Genomic DNA, 13,337 nt, shown 5'->3' with positions numbered 1-13,337 from the left:
AGAGGGTGTTTTTAGATTTGACTTATTTCAAGTAGTTTTTGGCTTTTGTTTTTATTTATTTTTTGAGGTGCTTGGAAAAGATAAAAGTGTTTATTTTTAAGTATCTACGTTTTGGTAAAAAAAAAAAAGAAGGTAAAAGCCAAAAGTTGGATATGACCAATTTATTACTTTTAGATTTTAACAAAGTCATTTTTCCTTATTTTTAAGAAATTTTTTTCTAATAATATTTTAAAAAATATTCGATCAATCAAACATTAAAAAAATCGGAAAACTCCCTACCGAACACACCCTATATATGCACTAACTATTCATTAATTTGAAAAATATATTGGTATGAAATTATATCATGTCTAGACAACTGGAAGAATAAATTATAAGCAGTACCATATTCATTAATTTGCACATTTTCCCCATTATTGGAATATAAATGTGAAAACCTAAAATAAGTTGGATGGCCTAACAACCACCCCCACCCCACGCTCCCAACTAAATTAACATAAATACTAATTAAAATAATAATCGATAAATATTATCGCATACGTACCACTAACAACTAATCCTACATGAAAATAATAATTAATAAGCAAACGAAAAAAAAAAACAAAAAACAGATGGATAAAAATCAAATTGGTGGTGTACAAGACATAAAGAAGCAAATGCAATCAACATTATTATTTCTGGCCCCTACTAAAATAGATGTTTACTTCCTTTCGATTTGTTTCTCTCATTTTGATTTCAGACAAAAAAAAATAGAAAATTATTTTAAATATTATGATTTTAAACTAAAAATATGTAGAATATATTAAAATATTTTGTAATTTGTTATCTTAATCAAATAGGTTACGTGAAACTTAAAAACTAAAAACTTGTCCAAAAATAATGAAATGAAGTGAGTATTTTTTTTTGAGTTAATATTTTAAATGGTCACTCAACTAATAGTTCTTTTCACAGAAAGTCACTCAACTTTCATTTTTAACCATAAAGTCATTCAACTGCGAATTCTTTTCATAGAAAGTCACTCAACTAAGAGTTTTTTTCACAGAAAGTCACTCAACTTTCTTTTTTAACCTTAAAGTCACTCAACTATGAATATTTTACTTATAAAGTCATTCAAGTATTGATATTTCACTTAGAAAGTCACACAACTAATTTAAATAATTTTTTTTAATTAAATTTTGTTAAAATACAATTTTTGTTTAAAGCTAATTTTTAAAAAATAACAAGATGCTCATTTAATTATTTATTAAATTTTGTTAAAACACTTTTTTTAAAATTTTGTTGAAATACAATTTTGGTTTAAATAACTTTTAAAAAAAAACAATAAAATACTCATTTTAATAAATTTTATTAAAATACTATTTTATTTTAAACTAATAAAGCGAAATGTCATAAAAGTGAAGAAGAATATGGACACGGAATCAGTGTGGTAGAACTTGATTGACATAAAACAAAAGGATATTATCCATGTTATAAGGCCATGCATCTGCCGTAACTCGCACTATGGATCAAAAACGATAAAAATACTTTGTATTTAAATAAATAATTAAAATGACTATCTTATTATTTTTTTTAAGAAATTAGTTTAAAATAATTGTGTTTCAATAAAATTTAATAAAATAATTAAAATGAATATCTTATTATTTAAAAAAAACATAATTTACAAAAAAAAATTATATTTCAATAAAATTTAATGAGAAAATCATTTAAATTGTTTGGACGACTTTTTAAATGAAATATCAAAGTTGAGTGACTTTGTAGATAAAGTATTCATAGTTAAATGACTTTGAGGTTAAAAAGAAAAGTTTAGTGACTTTCTGTGAAAAGAACCCTTAGTTGAGTGACTTTCTATGAAAAAAATTTATAGTTGTGTGACTTTATAGTTATAAAAAAAAGTTGAGTGACTTTCTATGAAAAGAACTATTAGTTAAGTGACCATCTGAGATATTAACTCTTTTTTTTTTACTACATCACATGAGTAGATTATAGGCAAGTTGAAACTTTCTTGAAGAACAAGAATTGATACTTTTCTTGAAAATAAATAAATAAAAACATAGATTTTTTTTCAACAAAATTAATAGGCAATTTGTTGAAGAAGAAAAGGTCATTCAAATAATAGTGATTCAAACTTGTTAGAATATTGTTCATGATTCCACATAAGATGGCAAAACGTGATTGGTTTTGCTACGTACATAATAATCTTGACGAATATAATTTCAAAAAATTGGACACTTCTTCTACACGTCAAACTCTTTATCTTTTAACAACCACTATGATATTTCTTTCTTTTTTTCCCCTACCGGCAAGTGTATGGAGTCCATATTGAAACTCGATTAAATTTAAATCACCTATTGTAGGATTCATTCAGGGTGTCACTCTCAACGAATCTTCTTGAACTCGAATCTGAAACATTTGATTAAGGATGAAACAATCTCACCACTGCACCACAACTCATGCTGGTCACATGATATTTCATTTGTGAAATTTTATTTATTTAGTGCTCACTAAAATTATATATTACGTACATATTTGTTCGTTAGACCAATCCTGTTGAAAGTGCCAACTAGAAGTCTAGAACTAGTCATGAAGAAGAATGAAGTAGTATGAAAGCACGAGTGTCAAATAACCTGCTTATTTGAAATTAATTATAATATAAAATGAGCTAAAAAGCGAATAATAACTTAATTCGTCTAATTCTTATTAAATTTTAATTTTATGTATTTATTCTTTTATAGCATTTAGTACCTGATAAATTATTGTTTTACCATGACTATATATAACCTGTTAATATGCATATATATATATAACTCTTTAACTTTAAACATATAATAAATTTAATATTAAAAGCCTTAAATAAGTCTCCCCCCAAAGAAATAGCTAGAAGAACTCACATGATTGTTTAAAAGAACACTCACATGATAACTTTAAACATATAATAAATTTAATATTAAAAGCTTTAAATAAGTCTGCCCCAAAGAAATAGCTAGAAGAACTCACATGATTGTTTAAAAGAACTCACATGATCGGGGTCGGATGATTGGAATTCCTTCACCTTTAAATAAAGGTCTTAGGATCAAGTCCTCGAAATTTTTTAAAAAAAAAGTCTAGTTAAAAACATCATTTTTAAAAATAACTCTTAACCTATATAAGTTTAAATTTAATCAAATTCTAATATAAATATTGGACATTAATTTTTTTTTAAAATTATATGTGGAAAATCCTAAGTAAGAGCTAAAAAAGTTGACTAGACCCTTATCTTCTCAACTAAAAAAATAAATGGTGAGGAAAACTCCAATTTTAGTTGTTTGAGCATTTCCACCACTAACTCCAAATGTTTGATTTTCTAGCTTCTTCCCATTAGCCGGCTGTATTTTCAATTTCTTTTAATTGAATTTTATTGAGAAATATTTCTTCCGTCTCAATTTACGTGATACTATTTTATTAGATATAAAATTTTAAAAAATAAATAAAATATTTTCAAGTTTACGGTTTAAAATAAGTGTTAGATAAATTTTTTTAACTGTCTATAAATTATTTTCTCTATTTCAATTATGTGATACGATTTGAGTTTCGAGAATCAATAGTGAATTTGAACCATTCATATAATAAAAGTAAAAGAAACCCCAAACAACTACCTCTAGAATATCAAAGTTGAGAAAAGAAAGTATATCTTCACTTTTTAAAAAAAATATACATATATATATTAATTCACAAATTCGACGTATTATTTTTTATTCTCTAGAAGTGACAACTTTCAAGTTTCAAGTAGTACTTTTTTAATATTTCTTTAGCCGGATTTTAAACTATATTGGAATATATAATTTTAAAAATACATCAATGTTTAGCGGATTAAATGTCCGCCATATTAATTCACAAATTCGACGTATTATTTTTTATTCTCTATAAGTGACAACTTTCAAGTTTCAAGTAGTATCTTTTTAATATTTCTTTAACCGGATTTTAAACTATATTGGAATATATAATTTTAAAAATATATCAATGTTTAGCGGATTAAATGTCCACCATTTTAATAAATCCTTTCGAAAGCAAAAAGTAATAATTATTGTATTGTATTGTACTCCATTATTTTAATGAATATAATGTTTGAAATAATTGTATCATTCTATCTCCTTGTATTATGTCATAAATTGATAATTTGAATGATAAATTCATAAAAAAAAATATATAGGATATGGCATTGAAATACTATGAAAAGGTAGGGTAAAAAATCATTTTGAATTATTAAGTAATAACTAAAGACTAAATGAGAAAAATATATTAAGATAACGATAATCACATCAAATTGATTGTTACACAAAATGAACTTCTCATAGTTATTTAACAATGAATTTAAATAATATAATATAATAAAATCTAAGTAACAATCTAAATAAAAATTACATATAAATTAATAATACAATACAATACAACACAGTACGACGGATAACAACCGATCAAAGAAAAGACTGTAATGGAATATGACCATTTTATCAATTATGACATGGCATGTTTTATACACCATAATTTTTTTTTGTATAAATTATTGATTTTTTTATAAAGTAAGATCATCAATTGAATTTAGACAAAAAAAAATAATAAAAAAATTAACAATTTAAAGTCATTATTGAGTGTGTACCATGCTTTTCTTTTAAACGTGGGCATAATTTTCCGACCCTAGAAATAGGCCCTCCATGTCTACCAAAGTGGAAATCAACCAATTTGACAAAAAAAAATTAGATATATGTTTCCTTTTTTTGTGGGTCGGTATAAAAAAAAACAAAAATATATGTGTCCCAACTTTGATAAAGTTATGATCAATTAGTGATTAAATAAATATTATATTAAATATTATACACTACACACCAATTCAAATGGTCCATCTAATTTTAAATCCTGACATATTCAAACAAATATACTCATCACAATTTGTGTGTTAGAGTCAACATACGGAGCCACTTCTCTCCCTCGACTTTCTCTGCTCGAGCACAATAAACAATTTCTTACAGACACTGATTATATATTTATTATATATTCTTTTATCTTAAAGTATATGTGTGATTTTGTCATTTTAGAGAGCCTAATGCAAAATGGATTGTATGCTTACTTTAACTACTTGACGAAAGAAAAAAAAACATTTCAAATTTGAGTTTATGAAGTTTAAGGTAAAATTATTAATTTTTTCTCATTTTATCTTTAGTATAAATAATAATTATTCTTGAATATAAACATCTCAATAGAGTAAATATTTAATAAAAAAAATTATGCATTAACACATGAATAAAAATAAAATAATGAAATATATCTCCTAATCAATATTTTTTTAAGTGGCATGTAAAACTAAAATACCATAAATAACTTGAGACTAAGGAAGCACTTGGTATACATTTGTTATATAATAAATAAATATACACTTGCGCCGGACAATATGTTTAAAATTCCCTAAAATATTGTAGATGTGTAGGTTTGATTGCTTATAGAGTTAGGTAATTTCTAAGTAATTTTTTTCAGTATTTTCACCTAGTGTTCGGAGCTTCAAATTTAAGTTTGAACAAAATTCAAATCGTGCATTTTAAGGTTTATTCGAATGCCGCGCTTTCAATAGAATTTTTTCCCTTAAGAATTGTAGATGTATAGGAACTCAACAATTATTTCAACAAAAAAATTACCACTGTTTTTCTATTATTTGTCATACAACTTTAATTGAATTAACTAAAAATTAAATTTCATCTGAATATTTATATTTTATACTATTAATTAGTCAATTACTAATCACTTCAAAAATAAAAGATTATACCTTCTTTAATTTTCTTTATTCTCTTTAATTTCTTTATCAAAATTCTAATAATTCCTTCAATCATAAAAGTTGTGGATAAATAGTAACGATGATATATGTCGACATCTACTCAAATAAATAACAAAATTCATCTCATATGACTAGTTTTAATGATTATACCAATAATAACAACCAACTTCTTCCTCAACTTGATTAGTACTCCTTTTGTTTATGTTTATCTGTTCATATCTAGCTCAAACACACTCTTAAAAAATATTCATAAAATGATAATTTTATTATATTATATATAATTAAATAAAATTATTTATTAATTTTTATTTAATATTTATTTATAATATATTATACAAGTAAAAATGAACGAAAAGAATAAATGATAAGTTATTAATTTCCACAAAATAAGAAGAAAAATATATGGTCGAATGCATGAATGGAAAGGTCAACTAATTGGGATTGACAAATTAGGTTTGCTAGATTGACTAAGTTTTGTTGATTGAATTTAAGCTGTATAAATTGTTAGTACAATTTTTTATATAGTTATTATGAATAATAATTAAAGGATAATATATTAATATTTTCAAAATTTGAAGAAAAAATCACATTGATTCATTGAGTATCCTCTACATACCTCCTTTCCACCACTATTCCCATAATCCTTATCCATATATCAATTATCATCAATAAAATATTCAGTAGAATTCCTCCAATATTATAATATGAGTGAAACACAATTTTTTTAAAAAATTTAGGTGCGTTCTTTAACATTTTTTTCGATTTTTTATTAAGAGTTCTATGTTACTGCAAGAGTTTGAGATCATTTGTTATATGTCATATGGCAGATCGGGAGTGTATCGGGGTGTATGCAAGTTTAGTTAGTCAAATAGATGAGTATTTTTAAGATTGTCAATAGTTCAAGAATTAAATTAACAATTTGCGTTAAATTTGAAGTGTTTTCAATACTTCTCTCTAAATAGAACAAAGTGTAAGCAGTCCATACTTCTACCTTCCAGAAATAAAGAAGATTATTTTGAAGGACCCTTGACTTGAGTATAATATCCTCAACCATATCATCTCACATCCTTATTTTTCATAGTATTTGTTAAAATTATATATTTATTTATTTTTTTAAAAAAATAGCTTTTACTTATCCATCGAATACAAAAAAAAAAAAACTATTTATTTTTAAAAAAAATGTTTTTCAAGATCTGTATCGACCACAACCAAAATGTAATTCAAACAACTTTTGGAGGGTAAAATAGACATTACAGTAATTGATATTATCTAGAAATTACCAACATGAATGGGACCCACCAAGATATGTTTTGGTTTGTGGGTCCATTCCCTTGTGAAAAGTCACCAGCTAAGCTATCATAAAACTTGGATTTGGTCTTATAAATGTGCAAACTAATGCTCGCTTATTATGATTGCGGTGTTCGAGTTAGTTTTCACGTATTATATTAATTTTATGAGATATTTGTCACTTTCTATCAATTATAGCTATCAAGTAACTTTGTCTATCAAAGTTAGAACGAATAAGAAAAATCACCTAATATTCTTTTACTTTTGTGCGAATAATTTTTTTTAAATAATTTGTCTACCTTAACAAAACGGTGATATAATCTACGTATTTTCTATCTTTTTCCGATCTTACCGTGAAATGAAAAGGATGAAGTGGTCCTTCTCAAATACTAATCATATTCATGTGTAACATGTTTATGTAGGTCCTCTGAATTTTCCCACAATAAGACGTTCCCTTTAATTTCCTCCATCTCTCATTTTTTCTAAACTTATAATTCCAGGTACTCACAATAATTAGGTAATTTATTTTAATATTTTATAATTATTATAACAAAATATTATAAAAACTATATAATATCACATAACATAAAAAAATAATCCACCCCCACCTTTGCTTCACTCACTTGGTTTTAGTCTGTTTTGAAGAATGACTATTTCCCTTTTTAATAACTATTTAAGTCCAATAATATTTCACATGTTTAAGCCTATAAATTAATTGACTTTTTTATTAACATATTAAAACCACACGATTGACTTTTTTTTTTATAAAACTTCGTTTCAAATTAAAACATATCAAACGAATTAAAACGAAATGATTATTATAGTATGGAAATGTCTAAATGTATCACTTGCTTGACTATATGAGTAATCTTTTATGGACATGGACAATCATAGCTTAAAATGTAGATTATCATAAATCACAAATGAATTAAAAAGGAAACAAGATCCAATCTAATTGATCAAATATAGAAAAACATAATACGAAGCAAAGTAATCTGATTTTGTCGGTAACATACCAAACATGAAAGAGTATTAATTGCTTATTAATTTTTATAATATAGTTTCTCATCTTCAAGAACAAAGAAATGAGCTGGCCATCAAATTAATGCTTAACATCTAAGCATTAACCTTACTGTAGTTTATAGCAATTTGAATGGTTGCTATTTGTCACTTTCTTCCTTGTCCATTCCATTACACAAGGTGCCATAATGAATTAGACAGACACGAATTCAAGATTTAAAATATGTGCAATTTTACAATATATAAATTCGGGCGAAAATTGTTGAATTTACATGAACGGCACGAAACATGCTAGATTTATCCTACACAAAGATTCGAAACTATAAAATCTATATTAGAATGGCATGAAACATGCTAGATTTATCCTACACAAAGATTCGAAACTATAAAATCTATATAGAAAATATATATATATATATATATATATATATAGAAAAAAAAAATATATATATATATAGAAAAAAATAATATATATATATAAATTCAGGCGAAAACTGTTGAATTTACATGAATGGCACGAAACATGCTAGATTTATCCTACACAAAGATTCGAAGCTATAAAATCTATTTACACTAGGTATTCAAATCAAATTATAGTAACTTATTACATTAAGTAATGAATTGATATGATAATATACACTGATTATATATTGTTTACCTAATAAAAATATATGTAAATGACATTTTTATATTTATTTCCTTAATATAAATTTGGGCATGATAATTTTCACTTTTTTTGGAATTTTGTATTCCTTATGGCTCATATTACAATTTTTTTTAAAACTTTTTCCACTCCAACTTTATCAAACATTGTCCAAGTTGTCCGTTCTTACAATTCCTAATGTTTTGTCCTTTGAAAGAAGTTTTTCATACCCATTTTTTTTTTATCTAGTGTTTGATATCTATATTGAATCGGAGCCTCATTAATTCGAATTCACACAGTTATGACCCTATTCGAGAGAAAACACTCCCTACCAAGATATTTGCATATACCGGGCTCAAATCAGAAATATTTAATTAAGAGAGAAACATCGTCATCCACTGCACCACACCCTTTAGTAATTTTCATACCCAAAATTCTCTTGTGAGTTGCGTTTAGAATTTGGAGTTTTGGTCCATATCTTGCCGAACTAGGCCACAAAGAATAATACAAAAGATCTTAGATCTTGTTTTTTCCCACCAATTTATGCAAATATTCCCTTTTAGATTTTGGAAATTTCCAAGTATTTTGCTTTCAAGGAAAATACATATTTTCTTCACTTTGTATTACTTTATTCTATATTTGATACATCTTTCGAGAAAATTTTAATGTTATTTTTACTTGTGCACTATATTAAAAATGAATGTTCATTTTTATCCATTTAAATTGGAAAATCAAAATAATTTATTATCTTATACCAATTTTATTTTTGTTGTTAAATACTATTTATTTAATATTTAAATGACTTATAATAATCATGAAAAATATAATAAAATTATTATTTTATTTATTATTTCTTAAAAATATGTCAAGTTAAAAATGGACGAAAGGAGTATATAGTATCCCTTTACTTTTATGTTATTTAATTTAGGTAAAGTAGAAGAAATGTCCATTGTTCACTATTTATGGAAAAGTGGATTGCACGAAAATTAAATTAAACGAAAATTCTATTATAATGCTTTCCCCACGATTTTATGCAAAAATATTCTTTTTTTTCTATTTAGAAATCACTTTCCGTAATCTGGTTTGATATTTACATTTCTTTTTTGAAAAAAAAAAAGTGGAATGCACGAAAATTAAGTTAAACGCAATTTTGTCAAAATAATAATTAAAAAAAAAATCTTTGAACCGGTAAACGTATTATTATGTATAGTTAGATAATTTTTAAAGACATATATATCTTAGCATTGGGAAGTTTTTGTCTAGCATGTTGAATAAACGCTAGATTTGCGCTAATACATGAAATTTATTTATAAAAAATTGGGCAAATCTAATGGAACCTAATTTTTTTTTTGTCAACAACCTTAATTAGCAAGAGATGAATAAATTTGACTTTAAGAAATGTTTTATGTCAGCTCTATTAGGTAAGAAAACGACATATAGATTACAGAATAATTTAACCAAAAATATGCTAAATTTAGTTAATTAAAATACAATCATAAATTGTCTACGTATTATACTGTACAAATTGAAATAATTAAGTAATTTGTGTATGTATATTTAAATATTCCTATAGTTTCTTGAAGAAGCTTGCAAACAACTTTTTGGAAAACTTTGCAAATAATTTTCTGAAAAACTTTGTAATAATTTTCTAGGACAACTTGAACGTACTTCAAAGAGACATCTTGCAAACAACTTATGAAAAGTCTTGCAATAGTTTTCTCATACTTGCAATCAAACAGATAGTTTACAAGCAATTTCATAAAAAATCCTGTAACAATTTTCTCAGACTAACAATCAAGCAGACAACTTGCAAGTAACTTTCAAGCAAGCAACTAATTACTAGTAACTTCTTGAAAAATCTTAAGATAGAAAGGTAAATTAGTTCATTTGTACCTCAGTTTGAATAACAATAAAATATCTCTCTCCCTCAACTTCTTTGGTCGTATCTTTTATCGTCTTATATTTTTATTATATTATTACATAACATAACAAGTAATTTCATATATATAAATTATTAAACCTTCTTAATATAAATTCTAGTAAAGTGATAAATGTGAAACAAATTTGTTTTAGATCACAAGTCTGAATTGAAGTTACACATCTTCTATGTTTTCTAAATTCCTTATTAAAATTTCCAACTCTACCAAGTTACCCAAAAAAATCTAAACTAGCAGGTGCCAAATTGAGCTAACATTACCAAATATGGTAATGGTGGTTGTTTATTAGTTGTACAAGAGAAAGAGAAGGTAAAATAATGGCTTAAGTCATCTGCGATCCCTTAAAGTTGTCCATATAATTTATTTAGACACCTCAACTAGGACTAGTACCTATTGAACACTTTTATCTATTCAAAACTTGTTCCTATTAGACATTTTTCAATAATAAGTAAAAAAAATAAAGTGTGTAATATTGATGTGGCAAAATGAGAAATTATAAGATAACATGTGGCGTTGGGCCCAATAATTATAGAGAAAAAGAATTTTATGTTAAAAAGAATGAAAATCATTTCAAATATATTTTTCATCTATTTTTTTTATAAAAATAAATAAATGAGAAGCCCAATTCTGCCCAGCCCCCTTTTCATCTTCTTTCAAGCAAGATTTTCTTTCTCAAACGATAAAATTCAATTTCTTTGCTAATTGCTTATATAATTATTTTTTATTCCTAATACGTGAAAAAGAGATATTCAAAGAGACTAATATAAGAGTGATGAAGAAAGTGAGTCTGTCAAGTCTTGAAATCGATAGCAAAGAGAAATCGAGAGGACCTAAATTAATTTTATCAAATCAATTTGATATTATTTTTGATAAGTTTAGTGGATTTACATTTTAATATGAATGATAATATTTGTTCGAAGGTGATCGAAATGGACGTCGATCGGCTAACTTTTTTCATGCTCTTTTTTTTTCCCTCCAAATTCAATTAGCTGATTCAATTTTTATTTTTTAATAAATATTGAAAAGAAATAGAATAGAAAAAGAAAAGAAAAGAAAAAAAAACAATGAAGTGTTGTCTTCGTGAAGAAGACGACTTAAAGGGGGTGGGGTGGGGGCTTTTTTTTTTTTTTTATTTAAGAATTAGTATTACTTTTAAAATTATTTTTGAAGAAATTAAATAATTAAATGCCAAGTGGCAGTCAAAGAAGAAAAAATATTAAGTTTTTTTGAAAAAAGTAAAAATAAAATAGGAGTATTATTTAAGATTGTTTCACGCGCTTAGCGAAAGTGAAAAACACTTCTTTTGCCACATCAATATTTTGTATTTAATAGGTATATTTTTTGAACAATTTAGGTGTTCAATAGGTAATAGTCATAGTTAAAATGTCTAAATGAAATATGCAGATAACTTTAAGAAACTCCAAATGACTTAAGCCTAAAATAATTGATTAGTACTTTAAGTATGAAATTTCACTTGTACATAAAGTTACCAATAGTAGATGTGAAATTTTATTAGATACATTGTACTGACATTTGAACTACACTTGTAAAATTTTACAGATATGTTGTATACTGACAATAGCCTCCTAATTTTCTCATGTATTTGTACCAAATATTCATTAAATTCAGTCGACATTAATATGAGAGATGAATTTATAATTTAGTGTTTTAAAGATTGTTACGATACAAATTCATCACGAAATAATACCTATATGAATGACTCACTAAAAATGAAAAAGAAAAATGAGTTGAATCATTCCAATGAGAATATATGTCCAGATACAAATAATATTATAATTACATCTTAATTTTAAACAAGATATAATCAATTTTATGAATTTCCATTATCTATATTTTTCTATTTATTTACATTGCACTTCAATAACAACAATAAGGGTCAAACTATGCAAAATGATTCAGACTTATCGTCGAATCTGACTGCCATTATCAAACCAAGTTAGATTTGTTTTGAAACTTATAAGCTCTTAATTAATGACAATAATTTTACCAATTAATAAAACTTTTATTCAATAAAATCTTTTCTAACATATGGCCTTTTAAAAATAGGAATAAGCGTTAAAATATATCTTGAACAATATAGAACTTGTTTGGATTACTTTTACTTTAGGTATCGTAAAGTTATACTCTAATAGTTTTTAAAGAAGTATGATAGCATTTAATTTTAAATTAAAATAAAATAACAATAATAAGTCAAAATCATGAATTAAAATTTTAAATTACGACTTTTGACTGATAAGTCATAAGTTATAGCCCATTCAACCATATTTTTAGCCTTTAGGAATTGTTTGATATCTGACTTAGAGGTGAGTTATATAAGTATTAAGTAATATACGCTCAATAGCTAATTATGAGGTAAATTATTCATGTATAAATTTTATTTGCTATTTAGAAATTTGCATAACTAATGTAGTACATTATGAGAAAATTCATGTATTGTTTTACTTGTGATAGAAGGTGAAATAACTAATGCATTTATAAGTAACTAATACAAAAATAACTAATATAAATATAAATTTTCTAATCTTTGCGTGTACACAAGGTAAAATTTCCACTCTTATACAATAATTTGCAAACCACACCGGAGAGATAACTCGCACTTGACAAATTCAGCGCTACGAGCTTGGTTCAG

The sequence above is a fragment of the Solanum verrucosum genome, unplaced genomic scaffold, assembly GCF_900185275.1.
Source record: "Solanum verrucosum unplaced genomic scaffold, falcon-dt-bn FXZP01000614.1, whole genome shotgun sequence".
NCBI classification, from domain to species: Eukaryota; Viridiplantae; Streptophyta; class Magnoliopsida; order Solanales; family Solanaceae; genus Solanum; species Solanum verrucosum.
The sequence above is the reverse complement of the archived record's forward strand: the minus strand, read 5'-3'. Positions refer to the sequence as shown.